Here is a 23,303-nt window from a genome sequence, read left to right on the forward strand (position 1 = left end):
TGATCGAGGCAAAGAGTATCAACCAAGTGATTTAGTTTATACCAAGCTCATAGTGTAAGTGTTGATCAAGTCAAGCAGTGTCAACCAAGTGATTCAATTTATATGTCAATTTTTATAGTGCTCACTAAGTCACTAGTGTTGATCGAGTTCAAACTACTTGGAAGTGATTAGTATGAATTGAGCTTCTATGTCTATCGAGAACATGATGATGCCAAGTGTTGAAAATGATTGCCAAGTATAAAAACCTCACCGAGTTTATCTTCAAAACTTGAGTGCCAACAATTGAGCTGACTTTATAGATTTTGGTGAGACTTGTGTTGTAGTTGAATTTGATGAGTTATGTTTTGGAATGATATATATGTAATGTATTGTATCACATCCAAATATGAAATAGGATGCATATAAGTAGAAGTGTGAATTAAGAAAGCTACAAGCAATATAAGGGACAATAAAGTTTTATCTATCATAATAAGGTGATCGTTACATTTTAAAGGAATCTCAACCAACAAATCTAAGTTGTAGATCACATATTATCCACTCATTCATCCTAACAGGTGTATCAACTAAATCCTTTAATAGGGTAGACTTAACAATCTTTTGTAAATCTCTTTACAGAGTACATACTTCATTGTATGTTTTGTAAATCCTTTCACAAGGTGGACCTAGCAGTCCTTGTTGCTCCTAACAAGGTAGATCATTAGAAGTGATCAATTGTAAGCCTTAATTGGCCAACTTTATACTACAGTACTAAAGCTTGTGGGTATCATTCCCACTCAAATTTTACTTTCTATTTGGAAGGTTTCTGGGTCACCATATCTTTGTGTCAAAGTGTTATGAATGTTTTATTTATTTCATTCTTTCATGCATGTAATTAGATTAGAATTTTATGTGAAGGATTAATTGATGAAATAAGTTGAAGTTTTATTGGTTCCTGGTTCAACCCCCCTATCAGTAACCTTTCCCACCTCATATTTCTAACAATTGGTATCAGAGCATTGTGGTTCTTAGAGTAAAAGTTTAGTAGCTTGAGCAAAGATCAGAAGAAATGGAGGTATACAGGCTAGATAAGGCTATTAACAATGAAAAGCTGGATTTGGAATTAGCCATGGGTCATTTGAAGAAAGCAAAGGAGAAACTCTCTCAATCATTGAAAAGAAGAAAAGATCTTGCAGTACAAATGAATGAAAATCTCTACACTAAAGAAAGAATTGAAGATATTTGTCCAGAAAGAAATTCATATGAAGTTGATGAAGCAATCAAATATCTATTGGAAAGAAATTGCAATCTTCAAGAAGAAGTTAGAAATCTAAAAAGAGAACAAGAAATCTAGTCTATAAGACTATGTGAACTCATGGAAGAAAAAGACAAAGCCAAAGAAGAGTTAGAAGGAAAGAACAATGAAATCCAACATCTATCCCTTCGGAAGGGAGACTTCATTGATCAACTTACTAATGCCAATGAAGAAATCATGAATCTAAGATCAGAGAATGAAAGATTGCAGAATGATCTAACATTGAAAAGCAAACCAATGAAAGAATGTTGAAATCCCAAACATACATGAATCAATTAAATGAGAAAAGTCAGTACAAACACACATGCAAAGATGTAATATGGTACATAGAAGAAGGTGAATCATCCAAGCAAGGTGCTCAAAAGAATCAAAGGCCTACTTTTAATCAATGTGGTAGGTTAGGTCATACATCAAACAAATATTGGAGTAATGGTAAAGAAAAATTCAATGGAAAGTGTTACAATTGCAATAAGCATGGTCATAGAGCAAGTGAATGCAAGGAGAAAACTAAGTTTGAAGGTAAATGTCACAAGTGCAATAAACAAGGACACAAATCTTCTAAATGCAAAACCAAGATATTGAATCGAACATAACAGATTGTGAAAGCTATATTTGGATGGGAATACAACACGTGGTGTAGATGCCACTACTATGGAGAATTTGGGCACATTGGAGAAAATTGTGTGAAACATCACATGAGGAAAAGAGACACCACTAGAAGATGTTTTATTTGTATGGAACTTGGACACCTTGCCAAGAACTGTTTGATCACTAGAAGAATTGAGGATAAAAATAAATTCAGAGATGACAATATTAGAAAGCAGATGGAACAACAATGGATTTGAAAATCTTCTAAGAATGCAAGTTTGAGTCATGAAGTAAGTCACTCAAGATTTGGGTAACTCAAGCATGTCAACTTAAATTTCCATAGGAATAACTAGAATTGAGACTCTGAATAAGACATCTCACATCAGTTCTAGCCAACAAGAAAAAGAGATCCATATTAGCATTCAAGATGCAAAGGGATCACCGAGTGATTGTAGAAATTCAAGACCTTACTGAGCTAGGTCGAGTTACACTGAAACATTGTATGAACACTGAGCTATGAATGACTTTGTTGAGCATTAAGGTTGAACTGAGTGGAAGATAGTTTTTCACCAAATGAGCGATCGCACCAAGCATTTATGACATTTGAAAAGTGAAAATTTGTTAAAAGGAAGGAAATTGAATTCATTTTTTACCATAACTTTTAGAAGAGCTATTTGCAAAGAGCAATTTTTGTGCTTCCAAGAAATTTGTGTGTTTATTGTTGAAGATTTTCATGTTTTCATAAACTCCACCAAGCATGGTGTCTTCCAATAGCAAAACTAGGAAAGGATACGAGATGTTGGTTTGTGGAATTGAATGGAAGGCACTAGACTTCAAGTTGAGTCTGACAATTATAGAAGCGCTTGACCAAACTGGAGCTCAATCATAGATTCCACCGAAGGTGTTACTTGCTAATGATATCCATTCACATTTTCACTAGTCAATTCAAGAACTTGGAACCCTAGAGATGGATGAATCCTTGAAGAAGTTATGTGTTAATGGTGTGTTGAAACCCAAGCATCAACATTGGGAGATCAAGGGTTTAACACACATTCCACATGTGCCCCAAGATTTTCAAATTAAATGGATCAGGTTTATTCTCAACTGCGTACACAATGGGTAGTTATGGATGGAGCAGCCCATTCAAATCTCAAAGAAAATGATTCACAGAATAACATGGCTCCCGATGTTGAATAAAGCTAAGACTACCAAAACCCTAAGTTGGGTAGGATTGGAAAATAAAACTCTTGCCAAGTGGGATTATAGAGGAATGAAGATCAGCAATGTAATTGACATGGAGAAAAAATTTGGAATTCATGTGATCTCCCATAAGATCTATAGCTCTAGTCATCTCAACAATGTGTCGTGTGAGGCAATTGATCTGGCTCTCAAGGTAGTGAACAACAACATGACCTTTGACCTTGCCATGCTGATGTTGAATTAATTCAACAAGAACATGGAGAGCATAAGGACTTCAAAGAATAATCCTTTTAAGTTTGTTTCACTCTTGACTTGTTTATTCTTCTATGTGCAAAATTTTTCCATTTCTAAAGGTTTAGTTGTATGGAGAAAAGATGAACTGGTGTTATATCAGATTAATGAATATATAGTAGATATGGGTGAGAATTTTGTTAGTATCATGGACAACTATTTTGATTCATTCAAGGAAAAGATGAATAGTAGATATATAATTCCTATGAAACTTGTAGAAGATTACAAGGATGATGTTTGTCTCATGCTAGACCGTAACAAAGTGTACATTCAAGCAGTCAAACTTAGAGTGGTGTGGGTTAAGCCTCTAAGCTATGAGGTTAACATTGATGATGTAGGAGCATCCCATGGTAGTTGGTTATCTTGCATGATTAAGGGATTTTAGTAGGGTTTAGTGGACCTATTTGAGTCTTGGGTAATTAATTTTGATGTATTTAATAAGTATTGTAAGCCTTTAAAGGAATTTGGTATTTAATTTTTGTTGGAGGCTGACTTGTGGCTCTTCAAGTATTTAATGCTAGGTTTATTTAGTTTTTAGCATTTTGGGACAACTTGTGGCTTAGATTGGTATAATTATGGGTTGATGTGAAGTCTTTAGTTATTATTCATCCATCTTAGAGAAGAGGAGCTGGTAGAGGAGAAAATTTTGAGAAAGGCTAGTAGTTGAGGCTTGGAAAACAAGGAGATTACTTGGTGGGGCTAGTAGTTGAGGCTTGGAAAACAAGGAGATTACTTGGTGGGCTTGTGAGTACTAGTTGGATCTTCCTTGGAGGTTTCTACCAGAGTGTGGATCTAGAATAGCTAGGGCTTGGATTAGATCTTGAGGGATATTGCAAAAATATTACTTGCTTTATATTTGGTCGTAACGGGAAGGCCTGACAGCTTGACACATTGTATGTAATCAGTTATATCTATGAATAACTAATTGTGACTTGGCCTCAAATCTTGCATTGTTATTTATCTTCCATTGTGTGGTTATTTATTGGGGGTAGGAAATCTTCTTTGGGGATTCTCCTACCTTTCACAACATCAAGTGGTATTAGAGCAAAGGTTGTTTTTGAGTGTGTAGATCAAGCACTGAAGTTGAGGTAGTTTGCACTAGGGTTTTGTGAAGTGGATTTATCAGAGTTTGCAAAAATCTTGGAAGATGCCTCTGAGAGGATTGGAACCTATGGCGATTGATGATATTAGTAATACTATGGAAGAAAGGATCTCAAAGAAGGTTAAACCAAATTTTAGATTTGAAATAGAGGAGGTTAAAGCTAGTTTCAGATTTGAGATGGCATTGATGAAGAGTGATATGATCACTGAGATCATAAGTGCTATAGGTGGTGTACCTTGGCATATGGGTACTAAAGATGGTTATGAGGAAGTTGCTAAAGACTTTGAATTTTTTGGATTGAGTGGTGAGGTTGGGATCAATCATGTGGAGAGACCTATGGGAAATAGGGTTGGTCAGTTTGCTAGACCTGGACCTCAATTGAAGTTGAAGCATAAGATGGAGGTTTCTAATTTCTTAGATACTTTGAATCCTGAAGACTTGATTGATTGGATTGGTGAATGGGAAGACTACTTTGAGCTTGAAGATATTGAGGATCCATTTAGAGTAAGGTTGGTACAAACTAAGCTGAAGGGACATGTTTCTCTTTGGTGGAAGGAACTACAAAGGGATAGAGAAGAGGGGGTCAAATGAAGACCAATAGATTCAGGTTGATGGTGACTAAGTTAAAGGCTAAGTTCATTCCTATTGATTATGAGCTTGAGTTATTTAAGAGGTTTTAGAATTTGAAGTAGTAGGATATGACTGTGAAAGATTACACCAAGGAGTTCTACAATTTGACTATTCAGTTTGGGCATAGAGAATTGTCAAAGGAGAAGGTAGCACGATACATTAATGGTTTGAGATTCAATATTTAGGATGGGGTTGGTGTGCTGAATATTTCTTCTATCAAGGATGCTTATTAGTATGCTTTGAGAGTTGAGGAGAAGCTAAAGGGGAAGAATCAAGGTAATTCTTGAGGGAAGGAGAAGTAGGACTACTCGACAAAGGCTAAAATGAGTGCAGAAGATGAACCAAAACTTGTTGAGCAGAAGAAAAGGACGGGTAGAGGCGAGTTTAAGGACACTTGTTTCAGATGTCATGAAGAAGGACATAGATCTTATAACTATCTATAGAAGGATGGTGATAAAAGAGTTGTTGCTGTGAATGAGGTTGAAGACCATGAACCTGAGAAGGGATAAAGTTTATTGGCTCAATTAGTATTGGTTGGTTAGAGGGAATATTATTAGAGGAACAATTTTTTTAGGACTCATTGTAAGTTTGGTGGTAAAGTCTACAATGTCATTGTGGATGGTGGTAGAACAGATAACCTTATTGTTGAGAAGATAATTCAAAAACTTGGTTTGAAGAGAGTGAGACATTCTTATCCTTATAGGATTGGCTAGTTGCAAGGTGAGCATGCTTTGGAAGTGAGGGAGTAGTGCCTTGTTGATTTCTAGATTGGGTAATATAAGGATCAAGTGTTGTGTGATACTGTGGACACGAACAATTGTTATGTCTTGCTTGGTAGACCTTGGCAGTATGATTGCAAGGCTATGCATGATTGTGTCAAGAATGTGTTTATAATTGTGAAAGGTGGCAAGAAGAATTCCTTGATTCCTTTGTAGAATGAAGAGGCTGGTAGAAGGAACTTGAGTATTGGTAGCTGAGTTGAGTTGGAAAATTCTGAAAGGGTTAGCAATCAGTGTTGCAAGAAAACTTGTGGAACACCAAGGATGGAGGTGAAGAAGAAAAAGAAGAGAAAGGGAAAGAGTGTACAAGTTGAAGAATTGGAGGACATGTATTTGAAGAACCAATTTTGAGTTGAATCCTAAAAGATGTTTTTCCAACTACTAAGAACATCTTCCAACACCTAGGGAGTCTGATGCAAGAGCATCCTGGGGTAGTCGGCTGTCCTACATGATTAAGGGATTTTAGTAGGGTTGAGTGGACCTATTTGGGTCTTGGGTAATTAATTTTGATGTATTTAATAAGTATTGTAAGCCTTTAAAGGCATTTGGTATTTAATTTTTGTTGGAAGCCGACTTGTGGCTCTTCAAGTATTTAATTTTAGGTTTATTTAGTTTTTAGCATTCTTGGCTGACTTGTGGCTTAGATTGGTATAAGTAGGGTTTGTGGTGAAGTCTTTAGTCATTATCCATCCATCTTGGAGAAGAGGAGGTGGTGGAGGAGCAAATTTTGAGAAAGGCTAGTAGCTGAGGCTTGGGAAATAAGGAGATTTCTTGGTGGGCTTGTGAGTACATGTTGGATCTTCCTTGGAGGTTTCTACCAAAGTGTGGATCTGGACTAGCTAGGGTTTGGATTAGATCTTGAGGGATCTTGTAGAACTATTACTTTCTTTGTATTTGGGTATAACAAGGAAGGCCTTACAACCTAACACATTGCATGTAATCAGTTATATCTATGAATAAATTATTGTGACTTGGCTTCAAATCTTGCATTGTTGTTTATCTTCTATTGTGTGGTTATTTTTTGGGGGCTAGGACATCTTCTTTGGGGATTCTCCTACCTTGTAAAACATCAATTGATGACACCAAGGATATCATTGAGGCACTGTTGAATGAACCAATAGATCAAAAAGACCACATATTTTGGTACTTATGATGAAGCCGAGGTAAGAATGTAACTTGAAATCAAGCTTCCTCAAGTAGTTAGGAATAAAAAGAAGAGGATAGCAAAGCTAAGGAAAGAAAATTCTACTCTCCTACTAACTAAAAGAAAAGGAGATGATGTAGAAGAAGATGAAATAGAGGATGAAGTAGAAGAAACAAAGTCTTAAGAAGAAGAGCCAATAAGGAAGAAAGGTAAGGTAATCATAACCAGACCTACCAAATCATCTATTGCAATATTCACTAGAAGAGCATCAAGATCTAGAAAGAAATTGAAGTTAAGTGAGGAGGATGCAAAGGAAATTATTTTCAAAAAGCTTCCACCTACATTCCAAGAAAAGTTAAATGAAATAGTAAGAGGAGTTGGAGTGGAAAACTTTAAAGCACTCAGATATGAAACCAAGACTGCATATGAGAAAAAAAAAGTTGAAGACATGATGATGTCAAAGTTGGGTAAATAGAAATACTCTCCTAATCAACTTGTCCAACAAATTCCAAATGAGCTTATGCAAGTAATAAAGCCAAGATGGGAAAATGTTAAGAAAACTGCAAAAGACATATATGAATAGACTTTGAGGCAACTCATGCCAAGTCTTAGTGAGAAAGAGGTGGAAGATTCCATGAATAAAATGAGGAAAAGCTCACTCTAAAGTTCAATACATATCTTGTGCTAATGAAAGACATAGAATCCATAGTGAAGACAACTACTACCACATGGAAGAACATTTACAAACTTCATCAACCAAGTGACTTTGTTGTTCATGTCAGTGATTAAAATGGTGAATATGATAAGGAAGATGATATAAATATGTATGATGAGGAGGAAGAATAGTAAGCTACTGAAAAGAATCTCCTTGAGATTCAGAGTATTGAGGAAACTAACTCAGAGAAGATAACAACAACAATTATGGCCTCATTTCCTCATTCTCTACGAAAAGATTTAATGCTATCAAGCTTAGAGAAAGCTTCTATTGAGTTGGTTGAGGTAACCACTGCAACACCAAGCACCCAACTAATCTTTGCACCTATTCAGCTGAGTACCATATTGACTGAAGTGATCAAAACTTCATCTACTGAGTAGCTAGTGTCTCCACCATCATCAATTTTGGCTACACAACAACAAGGTATTTCTACTGTCAATGCAATATCTACTTTTTTGCTAGCCCCTCTATTTCTACTATTGTTACAATTCCTGTCATGCTTATAACAAGTACAAGGATAGTTGAGAACAAGTCTCAACCAAGTACTAAAGTTTCAAGTAAGGATAAAGGTAAAGAATAAGTGATTGATCAAGATAAGGATATAGTTATCCCAAATTGGGATATCTCTACTCTGAATCTTGATCAAATGAACATCATGGGTGAATTATTGAAAAAGAGAGCTAAGAAGTAGAAGCTTAGAGAAGATAAGAGAAGAGAAAACCAAGTGCTTAAAGATGTGAAGAACACACTTTTATATGCACTAAGTATTGAGGTTGATAATACACAACCTATTTTGGTTTTGTTAGTAGAAGTTGTCTATAAATTCAATGAAGATCAAAATGGACAAGAAAATTTTCTACAGAGAGTAGAGAGTAAATTTGAGAACAAAGTATTGGAGTAGGTAGCACAAAAAACTGCAATAAAATAAGTAGAATTATATACTATTCTCAGTTCATTGGAAACCTCTAGAAATAATGTTACTTTATTATTTAGTAAGTTGTGTGATACATCTATCTTCACTTAGGAAATCAAAGATAAATTATCTAAGATAGATGAAGACCTAAAGGCAACTGCACACCAATTGTCTCTTGACCCAAGCCATAGTTCTGCTCACTATTCAAAGATTAGATATCTGACAAATTTACAAGCAGAATTACTAAGGGAGGAATCTAGGATAAGGGCCATACTTACATACATCCAAGACATGATTCTCCCAAACATGGATGCATTGCATAAATACATTGCACATGCCAAAACTCTCATCCATGACAATAACTTCTCCATAGCTAATCATATGATACAGATCACATTTCATGCAAGTAAGGTGTTACAGGAAAATTGGGACAAGACAATGACATTGAATTTAAGGGTACATTTTGACTTCTTGTCACATTTTGGCATCATCATGTATTATAAACCTTTGGAAATTATGTCAAAAAGGGGGAGAAGATGTTATATACATACATACATACATACATACATACATACATACATACATATACATATATATATATATGTGTGTGTGTGTGTGTGTGTGTGTATATATATGTATAGATATATGTATAGATATACATATATGTATAGATATACATATATGTATAGATATATGTATAGATATATGTATATATATATATATACATAGATATATATACATATATATATATATGTATATATATATATGTATATACATATATGTATATATATATATGTATATGTATATATATATACACACACAAGGGGAGAAGTATGTATATATATTGAGGAAGTATAATATGTGTATATATGATATATGTATGGGGTAGCAGCATAATATTATACATATACATGTAGAAATAAACATAAAACATCTTTTACAAAAGGAATTTTGAAAAATTTCAAAAATAGAGTATGTTACCAAGTTGAAGACATAGCATGGAGATAAAAGGAATGTTTTGACCTGAAAATTTTGAGTATTTAGTTTTGGATTGCTACATGTTTTTGTCACTAATTCCAAAGGGGGAGATTGTTGACATTAAGGTCAAGTTTTTTTATTAGTGACTCACACTTAATCAATTGGTTAGTAGCTATCAAGCTTATCTTGTAGTTTACAGTGTTAACTAAGAAATCTGTTAGTATCGAGTTCTATAGTTGCTACTAAGTTTCAAATTCTACATTCAGTTCATGCCAAGTAGTATCTACCGAGTTCATCAATGACAGTACAAACCAAGCTTCACAATACTAACCGTGTTCTCTAGTGTCTACTGAATTCATAGTTAGTGATGTGAATCTAGTGTTGACTGAGCCAAGGAGTGTCAACCAAGTAATTCAGTTTATACCAAGCTCGTAGTGTTAGTGTTGACTGAGCCAAGTAGTGTCAATCAAGTGATCTAGTTTATATGTTGAGTTTCATAGTGTTCACTGAGTCACTAGTGCTAACCAAGTTCAGATTACTTGGAAGTGACTAGTATGAACCAAGCTTCTATGTCTACTAAGATCATGATGATGCCAAGTGGTGACAACGGTTGCTGAGTATCAGAACCTCACTGAGTTTATCTTTAGAACCTGAGTGCTGGTAGGTAAGCCAACTTTGTGGATTTTGATGAGACTCATGTTGTAGCCAAATTTGATGAGTTATGTTTTGGATATATATATATATATATGTAATGTATTGTATCACATCCAAATATAAAATAGGATGCATATGAGAAGAAGTGTGAATTAAGAAAGCTACAAGTAGTATAAGGGGATGACAAAGTTTTACCTACCATAGTAAGGTGGTTGTTACATTTCAAACGAATCTCAACCAACAAATCTAAGTTGCAGGTTAGAGATCAACCACTAGTTCATCCTAATAGGTGTATTAGCTAAATCCTTTAACATGGTAGAATTAATAGTCTTTTGCAAATCTCTTTACTGAGTGCATACTTCATTGTATGTTTTGTAAATCCTTTAACAAGGTGGACCTAGCAGTTCTTATTGCTCCTAATAGGGCATATCATCATAAGTGATCAATTGTAAGTCTTAACCGACCAACTTTATACTATAGTACTAAAGCTTGTGGGTATCATCCCCACCCCAGTTTTTACTTTCTATTTGGAAGGTTTCTGGGTCACCATATCTTGTGTCAAAGTGTTGTGAATGTTTTACTACTTTCATGGATGCAATTAGGTCAGAATATTATATGAAGGATTAATTGATGAAATAAGTTGAAGTTTTATTGTTTCTTGATTCACCCCCCTCTTAGTAACCTTGCGTACCTCATATTTCCAATGCGATGAACACAAAATCCTATGTTACAATTGCTCTATTATAAGTACACTTTTGCATTTCCATGTAGCTTGCATTATTAGAGTTCATGTTAATTTTCATTTTAAGGCTACATTATGAGTTTGGGAGGGTTTTTTTCCCTTCATCTTTCTTGTGGAATTCTAATCAATTGTGCTCATGTTTTGATCTTCACTTCTCTATATTCTTTCATGATCTCAATCAAAATTTTCTATCTTAAACAGTTGCTTGATTTTGGGGCATTCTCTTTCTTAAGGAAAATTATCTTTCTTCTCTCCATTTCTTTCCACCTCTTCCAAACTTCTATCTTCCATTTGCTTTCACCCCACTTCTTTTCTTCTAATTCAACCTTGGGGTGTAATATTTCATGCTTGATGAGCTACCTTGGTTCTGTGATTCTTATATCTTTCATCTTACATCAAAAACCTTATTTATAGTTTGATTTGATCAAATTTATCAATTTGTTATTTCTCCTTTACCTCATTTCAATCTCGATTGCGAGGGGGCAGTACCTATCAAACTTCAATCCTTGATTCAACTTTATCAATCCTATTAATTACTCTGCTTGAGGCAACCTTCCTTGAGATTCTTATCTTAGACATGTCAATTACCTATTTATAGGGGTGTTGACCTTGTCTTTTTCAATCAACTTATCTTTATCCTGATGTATTCCCATTCGTTGATCATGCATCTAGGTTGTTTTGTGATCCCAAATCAATCTCACACTTCAATTGCATTCTTTGACTATATGTGTTCCCATAAAGATCACACATTAGTCAAAGAGGGGCAAATGTATGCACCCTAAAATGGTCCCCTAGACAATGAACCCTTCGTTCTTCAATTTATCAAATGAAAGAATCAATTTATCAATTTACTGAATCAATGCCTTACAATATTTTCAATTCAAATCAATTGTCTTGATCAAATCATAATTAATTCAATTATTTCATTATTTCCTAAGGTTTGATCACTTCATCAATAATCTTATTTAATTAAAATAAAATATCCCTTTTAAATAAATAAAATAGTCTTATTTAATTAAAAGAAAATATTTTTTTTAATTAAATAATTTTATCTTATTTAATTAAAATCTCTCTTTTAAGTAAATAATTTTATCTTATTTAATTAAAATCTCTCTTTTAATTAGATAATATTATCTTATTTAATTAAAAGAAAATTCCTCTTTTGATTAAATAAATAAATCCCCACTTAAAGCTCTCTTTTTGATGAAAAAAGGAAATAAATTAAATAAATCAAATAAAAATAAATAAAGATTCATTTTTTGCACATATTTCTAAGTGGTGGGCTTTTTCCTCTCACTTTCCTTTTTAGGGATTTATCCCACATTGGTCTTGAGGATGCATTCCTCTCCACACTTTCCTTTGTAAGGAGCCCTCTCCTTCTCATTTTTAGAGATCAATATTTTATTGTTATGCTGCAGGTTTGGAGAGCGATTTTGGAGGAGAGCTTGAGCACTTGAGCTTGGACATTGCAACTTCTCTTTTCTTGTCTTCTTCTCTCATGCATCCATGGCAATCCATTTAGATTACTCTAGATTAGATTTATATTTTCTTTCATGGAATAATATTGCATTTGCATTTCCTTTCATAGATTAGTATGTTTTCATGCGTTGTTATAATATATAATAGCTTCCATCTTCATTCGCATGCATATTTGATGATCATGGAGACTAGCACTCTTGCTTTTCCTTTTTGAATATCTTGTTTTATGGTGTACTTGCATGGGCGCAAACTAGGTCTAAATTAAGGGCCTCCATTATAAACCTTGCACTCTATGAATAGAGAGCTATGAGTCGCCATTTGAGACCTCATTCTTGATCAATCTTGGATATAATGATTCATAGAAGAGTGTCAACATTTTAGCACACAATATCAAATTTTTTTTGAGTAATTGGTGAATACCATGTATTCTTGGAGACCAATACTCTTGATATAAGATGTGATATAAAAATCTTTTGAGTACTTGTAGAATATCAAATGCCGATATTCTAGGAGAACAAGACTCATGATATCACATGTAATATCAAAATGATGAATATCTTGTGATCAAAGATATCATAGAATTTTCCATAACTAATATTACCAATGATGTAATACATGTCACGTTTTTATCCTCCCTATCTAAGAGGTAGTGTTGATGTTTTGGTAGCTTTAGTAGGATAAACCTATGAGATAAAAGAGAAATTAATTAAAATGATGTGTGTGTGTGTGTGTGTGTGTCACTTCTCTTGGTTTATTCCTCATATAAATACAAGGACGTTGTCATTTGGAAAACACATACCAAATATGGAAGTGCTTAGTACATTTGTAGTGATCTGAAAATAATAAGAGTGGTCAACATACAAAGTCAAACCCAACCCTAGTAAAATAAACCATACATCACATCAAGTATTTAACAAGTGTAGTTTCATAGTTCATTTGTTTGAAAACATAAACATTTAATTACAATGGGTTCAAGTTTTTCTGTTTTCAAAGTGTCACATTTGCTAAGGTTTTAGAGTTCACAAGTATCCTAAAAGACTCAACAATCCATTAGAATCGTGCCTTATTATAAAAACCCATTTTCCGTATAAAATGAGCTACCATTTAAACAAAACCCAAATTTAATTAAAATTTCCCCAAATAAAATTAAAATTAAAATTACTTTTTTTAAAAATATATACAAATTAAATGATAACTACATAGCCAATTTTTAAAATAAAATATTATTAAAATTACACAATAATTATTAAATTAATAATAATAATAATTTATTTATTAATAATAATAGTTAGTAATTCTAATGATATAATAATAATTATTAATAGTATTAATAATATTAAATATTAATAATATTAAATATTAATAATACTAATTAAAAATATAACAATAAAAATCAAATTTTTAAGGCAAAATAATTATTATTCTAAGGCCCAAAGGCCGATTGTGGTAGTAGTATTGCTACTCACCACAACCTTGGTTGCCTTCGCAGGCAAGCTGTGTGGAGTAGCAAGGGGGATGAGGGAGGTTATTGCCTCCATTTCCCATTTTTAATTATATTCAAAAAATAAAAAATAAAAACCAAAGAGCCCCCCCCCCCCCCCCCCCCCCCCCCTTGAAAAAAAAAAAATGAAATCTGCATTTATCATAATGTAATTACCACAATAATTTTTAATTACTGTAGTAAATATATTATTAAAAAAAAAATTCTAATATAGATCTGATAGGGCAACAAAATTCAAACAATCAAAATTAATAAATTAAATCTAGTTTTCTTTTTTAAACCCTATCTCAATCTTAATTTTCAAAAAACAATCCAATTCCTAATAAGAATTTCTCAATTGATTTCTCTCACAGTCAATTCAATAATGAATAACAAGATTTATCAAACAAGGGTTTCAACTAGAACCAAATTTTGAAAACAAGATCTATAATCAAACACAAAGCAGATAGAGAGGAAATTCAATGCAATCTACTATAATAATTTTCATCAGAGTTCCTACCTCGATTTGATTCTAACTAGACGAATGTTTAGAAGTTGCAAGAATTCCCATCTCTCAAAACCCTTTCCAAAAATCTACTCCTCCAAACCTTTGTATGGAGAAATGAGCTCTAATTTCTTAATAAAAAGTTTTCTCCTTTAGGGTTTCAGTTTTACAAACATGCAAACCCTTTTTCTTTATTATTTTAATTTCATGTGCAAACTTTTTACGTTTTAATTAAAACAAACTTTATTTAATTTATTCTCTCTTGCTTTTATTAAATAACAAGATATTTTTTACGAGTATATTTATTAATTTAACTATTACTAATATTTAGAGTTTTGTATTAAAATGAACTTCTAAATTAATTATTATTAAATTAAATAAATATAATTACGCCAAAATTAGAACTTTAATTAAATCTTTTAAATTTAACTCGTCTATTTAATTAATTTTTCAATTAATTAAATATAATTAAAAACTAATTTTTCTTCAGCCTGTTAATGGACCTTCAAGGGTTAATCCTCAACAAACGAAGGAAAGATGTTTTTGATAGCCACCAGAGGAAGGTTGAATCAAAATTAATTTTGATGGGGCTACCTGAAGTAACCCAGGCATTTCCGAATGGGACATATTGCATGGGAGCATGAAGGCAATTCTCTAGCTTTTTTTGCAAAAATACTAAGGGATGTGACTAACAACATGATAGAATGTGAAGCAACAAAAGAAGCTATTTTTTTAGGAGCTAGGCTAGGCATTAGGTGATTGCACTTGGAAGGAGACTCAAAGATTATCATCAATGGGATTAAAAAAGGAAAATTGAAGTCTTGGCATCTAGAAAAGCACATTAACCAGATTAAGTGCCCTTTTTTAGAGTTTGAGGACTTCAAAGTTTCCCATGTCTATAGAGAGGCAAATGTGGTGGCTAATAAATTAGCCAACTTGGGAGCGAATGCCCTCTTTGGGAAATAGAATGAAATAAACTTGATTAAAGATGGTGTGTTTTTAGTGGCATTATATCCTCTCACCTCCTTTTGAAGGAGTAATTTATAATTGTTAACCCTCGATCAAGGACACTTATGAAAAAGCAATCTAATACACGTGATAAAGGATCCACACGTAGGAGGATTTTGAATGGGTGCTTCTAGATCCTTCATGGGAGTATTTTGAAGCAGGAGAAGGGCCTCATTTTTTACAAGCATTTGAGTGGAGTCTTCATAAATGGAGGCCAATTTTGCATTGGATTCAAACAATCAAACACAGGCTTATGAAGGGAAATTCTCGATGTAGTGCCTAAAGAACATTTTCATCATTAAGGACTAGGATTTAATAAGCTTTGTTATGGAAATTTTTGGCATGGAGTATTTCGACTGCTACTGGAGAAGGAGGACCAATCTGGACATTATTTCACTCTTTTTTTCTCTAGCATTTCTTGTTGTTGAGACAAAAGATAAAATTTGATGGGTCATAGCTGTGAGTATCGACTCACAGTGGCTCTTGGGAGTCGATGAGATTATTGACAAGGTTGAGCTAGGGGAAGGGTTGGATATGGGGCATGAATGTTGGTGGTAGATTGGAGGAGGTGACTCATCATTGTAACCTCTAGTTGTGTGGTTGATTGCAATCCCTTGTGAGGTACATATGTTGAAAGTGATTGAAGGATGGTGGAAACTACTCAATTTTTTGTAGGAGATGATTTGGGTTTTGGAGGAAGGGAAGTAGGGTTTCATGAAGACAACTCCATGGAAGAGTGTGAGACCACTCGGTGAACCATTGTGATACCAACTAGGCAAGGGAAGAAAAGAGGCTATTGGGGCACCCATGAGAGCTGGGATATGGGTCGACATGTCTCTTATAGAGGAGGTAGAAATGAGGGGCTCTAGCAGACAATGATGCTCTGTGGAGGATGATCGCTCCATCCTGAACTTCGCTAAGGAGGAAGTTGCAACCTAGTTTAAGGTTTGAATCAACATGGTAATTTACTAAATGTCTGGTGGCTCTACTAGTTTTTGTTTATTCAAAATGTAAGGGTCAAGTGTAGTTTGAAGGTGTTAATGCCTTTCTTAACTAGCATGCATTAACTTTTGTTGTTAATGGGGGTTAAATTGAGGGCTTTTATAGTGTCCTCTTCACACTATGACACACTATTGTAAGAATCATCATTTTTAATTAATACAATATAAAATGTTACCTATAAAAAAATATTGTTTTATCTTTATAAAGTTTTCATTAAATTAAATCATTTAATAATATCCTTATTTGATTTAATTATATATGAAAATCACAATAGAGCCACAAATCTAAATAAGAAAACCCATTTTAAAGACAGAGTACTAAATCAAAATCAAGGGTCAAAATCTCAAATTCACATCACTTGACAAATTTAGAGGGGTAAATATCTCATATAATTGTCCTATTTTCTAGGACAATTGGCTTAGGGTTAGGATTTGGACACAAGAACTATCTCCGCTCTTTACAATTGAGATATTGTGATAGGGAACACTCATCCTAGCAATTTAGGAAAGTTGATGCCCGATACCTACAATCTGCATAAAAGCCAAACATGTACATATAAATATACATCTCAACTAAATAGGCAATGGTAGGGAGTGGTGCATCATGTAGATCCTGACTAGCAGGTGACTACGACTCCCTCCCTCAACTACATTAGAAACTTCAAACATAAAGTAAAACATACATGTACACCATACACATGCAAGTATGGGGTAAGTAACCATAGAAAAATACATATAAATCATCCATCTAACTATCATCATGAAGCAATTGAAATCACCTTATGAACATACAAATCATCATCATCAAAGGAATAAACATGAACACATGAAATAATCAAGTATCAAGTAGCTCATTAAATATATAAACTGAGTATGAAATAACATCCAATCAAATCAGGTAACTGAGTACCACTAAGTCATAAAACATAACCATAAAGTTAGCCTAAAAGAATTCAATAACATAACATGGAAAGTAAACTAGTGGTAGGCATTGCATCCACCCCCCTAAACTTAGGCTTACTCCTGGAAGCCTATAAACAAGTAGGAATATAAATCTCATAAACTGGGTGCATCCTCCCAAGTAGTTGATGACTCATTAGTAGGGTCCATTGGACCCTTACCTACTTTATGGTTTGAACATTGAGGGTCAAATCCCACTTATGAAGAATGTGCACCAGCTCCAAAGCGAGCTACCCGTCCTCCAGTTGTAACCAATTCCAATCAAGAACATGTATCACACTAGAAATTTACTAGTCTAAGAATAGAAACATGGAAAACATCATGAACATGAGCTAAGTTGGGTGACAATGCAAGATGGTAGGCAGCTAGACCTATCATCTCAAGAATTTCAAATGGCCCCACAAAATGAGGTGCTAGCTTCAAACCCTTTCCATAACAAATATGACTCTTTTGTGGATGCACTCTCAAGAAAACTTTCTTACTCACTGCAAACTGCTTTTCCATCCTATGAGCATCAACATACTTCTTCTACCTATCCCATATTGTAGACACATGCTCATGGATGTGCAGTACCTGTTGCTCCATATCTCGAAGCATCTTAGGACCCATCTAAACTATCCCAACTCAATGGTGTACAACAAGGATGACCATACAAAGACTAAAAGGGTGCCATCCCAATGGAACTTTGATACTCATTATTATATGCAAACTCTACTAGGTATAGATAATCCTCTCAAAGAGTCTGTTTGTCCATTACATACATCCTCAACATATCCTCTATATCCTGATTGACTCTCTCTATTTGACCATTTGTCTTTGGGTGATATGCAGAGTTGAAGTTCAATTGTGCTCCAAGATCATGCTGCAAGGATGTCCAAAATGAAAATATGAATACAAGATCCCTATTTGAAATGATCTTCTAGGGAATACCATGTAGTCTCATGATATCACGCGTAAAGACATTGGCTAATGAAGCTATTGTGTGGGATGACCTCATTGGTAAAAAGTGTACCACCTTAGTCAACTAATCAAGGGTGACCATGATAGCATCATGTCAATGAGTAGTCATAGGTAATCCCACAATTAAATCCATAGAAATAATATCCCACTTCCATGAAGGAATGTGATTAGGCTGTAAAAGTCTTGTTGGATGTTGGTGCTTTGCGTTAACCCCCTAAAGTTATTTAATAGTTTGTTAATATACCTTTGTGTATGGCTACTCTTTAGTGATTGGAGCAAAGGTTTGGAGAAATCTCCTTGATGATTATGTAGAGAATTTGGGGCAGAAGATAAACCTTAGTAAGAGAAGTGTCTATTTTTATACTGATCTGAATTAGAAAAGAGGAATAATTAATATCTTGGGTTGCAAACCTACTAGTCTTCTTGATACCTATATTGGTCTTCTGTAGAGAGTGAAAGAAGTCATTACCTAATTTTGGAACTTGATCTTGGAATGTATGCAAAAGATAGTCATTGATTAGAAAGGAAAGTTGTTAAGTAGTGTTGGAAAGCTCTAGCTACTTATTGTGTCTTTTCAAGGGACTCCTATTTATTTCCTCTCAGTATTCAAAATCTCCTAGAGTATGGATGAGAAGCTAGAGAAGATTCAAAGGAATTTTCTATGATCTAAAAATGAAGAAAGGAATATAATGAGTTTGGTTAGTTGGGATACAATTGGGACTAGGTGTTAGGAAGATTTATGACCTCAATAAATCTCTTCTCACTAAGATTGGATGGTCATTGGCTAAGAATCAAGGTGGATGGTATGGGATCATAAAAGCTGATACCTCAATAACATCCCTTTTGTTTACTATCTAAAAGATAATAATTTTCCTTCAGGTTCTTAGATCCTAAATAGCTTATCAAAAAAAAAAAAAACCTCCTTAGGGAAGGTTTGTGTTGGTTCGTAGGATGTGGGGAGAAGATTAGATCCTAGAATGACAACTAGTTTGGTTGGAAGCCTTTGGATTTTAGTAAGTTATGCAACTTGTAGGAAAAGTTGAAGAGGGATTTTGGTGAAAATGTCAGTGACTATATAACAAGAAAAAGGAGGTGGAAACCCATCACTGAGGTGGTAGTTCCTATTCACCTCAGACCTTTGGTTATGGAGATGATGGAGTGCCTTAATTCCAACCAAATTCTTAAGTATGTTTAGGAGAACAAATTCATCTGTGACATGAATTCTAATGATAAGTAGGAGATAATTTCCACAACAAGTCAAGTTTTGATATTGCTATCAAGATTTAACTATGTGATTTTTAGTCAGACTCATTGACCCATGTTTCATGAGTAGTGATTCAACATGAATCCATCTCTCATAAGAATAAATGGAACACTTATAACTCATTGGATCTGGTTGATGTTCATAGGGATGAAGCATTGGGACTTCCTGGGAGGTCACCCATCCCAGTACAACTCCAACCTAAGTGCACTTAACTAGGAAGTTTCCTCCATGATTAAACCCAAAGCTTTCAAACCCATTTGCAAAACCTTCACCAAGTGTTGTGCCTTATGAACCATTCATTAGAAAGCCCCTTAAGCTCATCAATTGATACGTAGGAGATAATTTCCACAACAAGTCAAGTTTTGATATTGCTATCAGGATTTAACTATGTGATTTTTAGTCAAACTCATTGACCCATGTTTCATGAGTAGTGATTCAACATGAATCCATCTCTCATAAGAATAAATGGAAAACTTAGAACTCATTGGATCTAGGTGATGTTCATAGGGATGAAGCACCAGGACTTCCTAGGAGGTCACCCATCCCAGTACAACTCCAACCTAAGTGCGCTTAACTAGGAAGTTTCCTCCATGATTAAACCCAAAGCTTTCAAACCCATTTACAAAACCTTCACCAAGTGTTGTGACTTATGAACCATTCATTAGAAAGCCCCTTAAGCTCATCAATTGATATGTAGGAGATAATTTCCACAACAAGTCAAATTGTGATATTGCTATCAGGATTTAACTGTGTTATTTTTAATCAAAATCATTGACCCATGTTTTATGAGTAGTGATTAAACATGAACCATATCTCATGAGAATAAATGGAATACTTAGCACTCATTGGATCTAGGTGATGCTCACAGGTACTTCCTGGGAGGTCACCCATCCCAGTACTACTCCAGCCTAAGTGCACTTAACTACAAATTTTCCTCCATCGTTAAACCCAAAGCTTGCAACTCCATTTGCAAAACCTTCACCAAGTTTTTTGCCTTATGAACCATTCATTAGAAATCCCCTTAATCTCATCAATTGATAAGTAGGAGATAATTGCCACAACAAGTCAAATTGTGATATTGCTATCAGGATTTAACTGTGTGATTTTTAGTCAAACTCATTGACCCATGTTTCATGAGTAGTGATTCAACATGAATCCATTTATCATGAGAATAAATGGAAAATTTATCACTCATTAGATCTAGGTGATGCTCACAGGGGTGAAGCACTAGGACTTCCCGAGAGGTCACCCATCCTAGTACTATTCCAGCCTAAGCACGCTTAACTATAGAGTTTCCTCCATGGTTAAACCCAAAGCTTGCAACCCCATTTGCAAAACCTTCACCAAGTGTTGTGCCTTATGAACCATTCATTAGAAATCCCCTTTAAGCTCATCAATTGATAAGTAGGAGATAATTTTTACAACAAGTCAAATTGTGATATTGCTATCAGGATTTAACTGTGTGCATTTTAGTCAAACTCATGACTCATGTCAATGAGTTTGACTAAAAATCACACAGTTAGATCCTAATAGCAATATCACAATGAATTCTAATGTCACTTTTTTGTTAAATCAAATTATGTTATGCTCTTTAATAAATATCAAACTCCCCCCAAATAAACTTCTCATCCCAAAGGTAAACTTCTTCTGGTCGACAAATTTGCATGGTAAAATCTTTACCTTGGACAACCTTTGGAAGAGGGGACTTTAGATCCCTAAAAAGTGTTACCTTTGTAAGGCTGAAGAAGAAATTATTAAGCACATCTTTCTTGACTATCCTTATGGTTTAAAAGTTTGGTCCACCATCTTGCACATATTCCCCCTGGAATGGGTTTTTCAGAATGATTTGAATCAGCTTATTTTAAACTAGCATTGCCCTTTTTTCCATCCTCTATTGAGGTTCTTTGAAAGCTCATTCCCACTCATATTTTTTGGGAAATATGGAAGGAGATAAATATTAGGATCTTTAGTGAGGAAGAAAGACCAGAGGAGGTGGTGAGAAATACAGTGCACAAGCTTCTAATGGAAAAACATGTAGTAATGAAAATGTAAGAAACCTCGGTTCTCCCATTTATAGGGGAATAAAAGATGGTGATAAATTGGGAATTGATGGTTGCCTTCTTTGATTTTGATAACTCAAAATCAATTGTGAGAAAGACGATCAAATGGCATCTTCCTAGGTTCCCTATGTTGATGGTCAAATTTGACAGGCTACATATGGTGGATGTGTTGTAGGTGGATGGGTGGTGAGAGATTTGAATGGTAATGAGCTAATGGTTTATGTGGAAAACTTTGGAAATGTTTCTAATAATGTGGCAGAGGCTATGACTCTCTATTGGGAATTACATCTAGCTATTAGCCTAAGATGGAAACATTTATGTGTGGAGGGAGATTCAAAGGTGATTGTAGACTTGGTGAAGGGGTTTATGAATCCAAGATGGATCATAGCAGGTATAATGGGTGATATTTGGAACATCCTGGCATGTTTAGATACTTATGATTTGCAACACACTTACATAAAAGGTAATGCGATGGTAGAAACTATGGCTAGTTTGGGGCTGCATGTACGAGGTTTAAGGTGCTAGCGAATTATGGCAAGATTTCTAGTTGACATCCTTACCCTCATGGAAAGGGAGAAAAATAATGTGCATAGGGAAGAATGATGTGTCTCTTTTTGTGGCTTTCCTATTGGTCATAAATGATGATGAGATATCTAAATCTTGAAGCTATGATTTTTTAAACCTATAATTTGTACATCTTGAGGGGAGTTATGGACATGTTATGATAGAACAAAGCTTTTAAATAAGTTGCAGAAGAAAAGGTTTGAAGTGACTAATAATTGGGAGTGGAGAGGTATATTAATTATTACATCCTTTAATAAGCTTACATAAAAGATTAAGCAAGATCATGTTAGAGCTCAATTTACTTAAAAGATGGGGATTTTAAATAAATCACAGTTTGCATGATCTTCAATGAAGGCTTTTATTTATGATTGATTAAAGGGGTGATAATTCACACGTGGCTACAATGTAGAGAAGAGGCAATTTTTTTAAGACCACTCGTTGTAATAATTATGACAACCTTTGCCTTTTTAGGAATGAAATATACAGAAATTTATTTTATCTTATTCAAAATATAAAGTGTTATATTGACTTCTAACTTAATTATCATAAGTTTGCAAATTTGGAGTTCTCGATGAGTGCTGGATCAAAGGAAAATATGGGTGGTGACTTGGTGAGAATTGTGCCCATGAACATTGAGGATAATGCGAGTAAGCCATATACCTAAATTATGCTAAAAGAAGGTGGTCTAGTTCCTCTAATGGAAGCCATGATGGGCTATGATGAGAACCACTCACAATAATTTTTGAGTTCTTTGATGGATATGAGAGTGATGATTAATAGGATATCCTACTAGGTAAATGAGGACATCATTGCTATGGTGATGAGGCTTTCGATGGAATGAAGAAAATGACAAAAAGTGATGAATGTTTTGGTCAAGATGAGCCTTAACAGATTCTTCATACATGTTTGACATAGGGGTGGGTTTCTGCATGAAAAAAATGCGAAAACCATGGAATGAGGTATGCTTGGTCATCATGAAATACCTAACCCTGCAA

This window comes from Cupressus sempervirens, chromosome 4 (genome assembly GCF_028749045.1).
Source record: "Cupressus sempervirens isolate cs-2001-9-10 chromosome 4, ASM2874904v1, whole genome shotgun sequence".
NCBI lineage: Eukaryota > Viridiplantae > Streptophyta > Pinopsida > Cupressales > Cupressaceae > Cupressus > Cupressus sempervirens.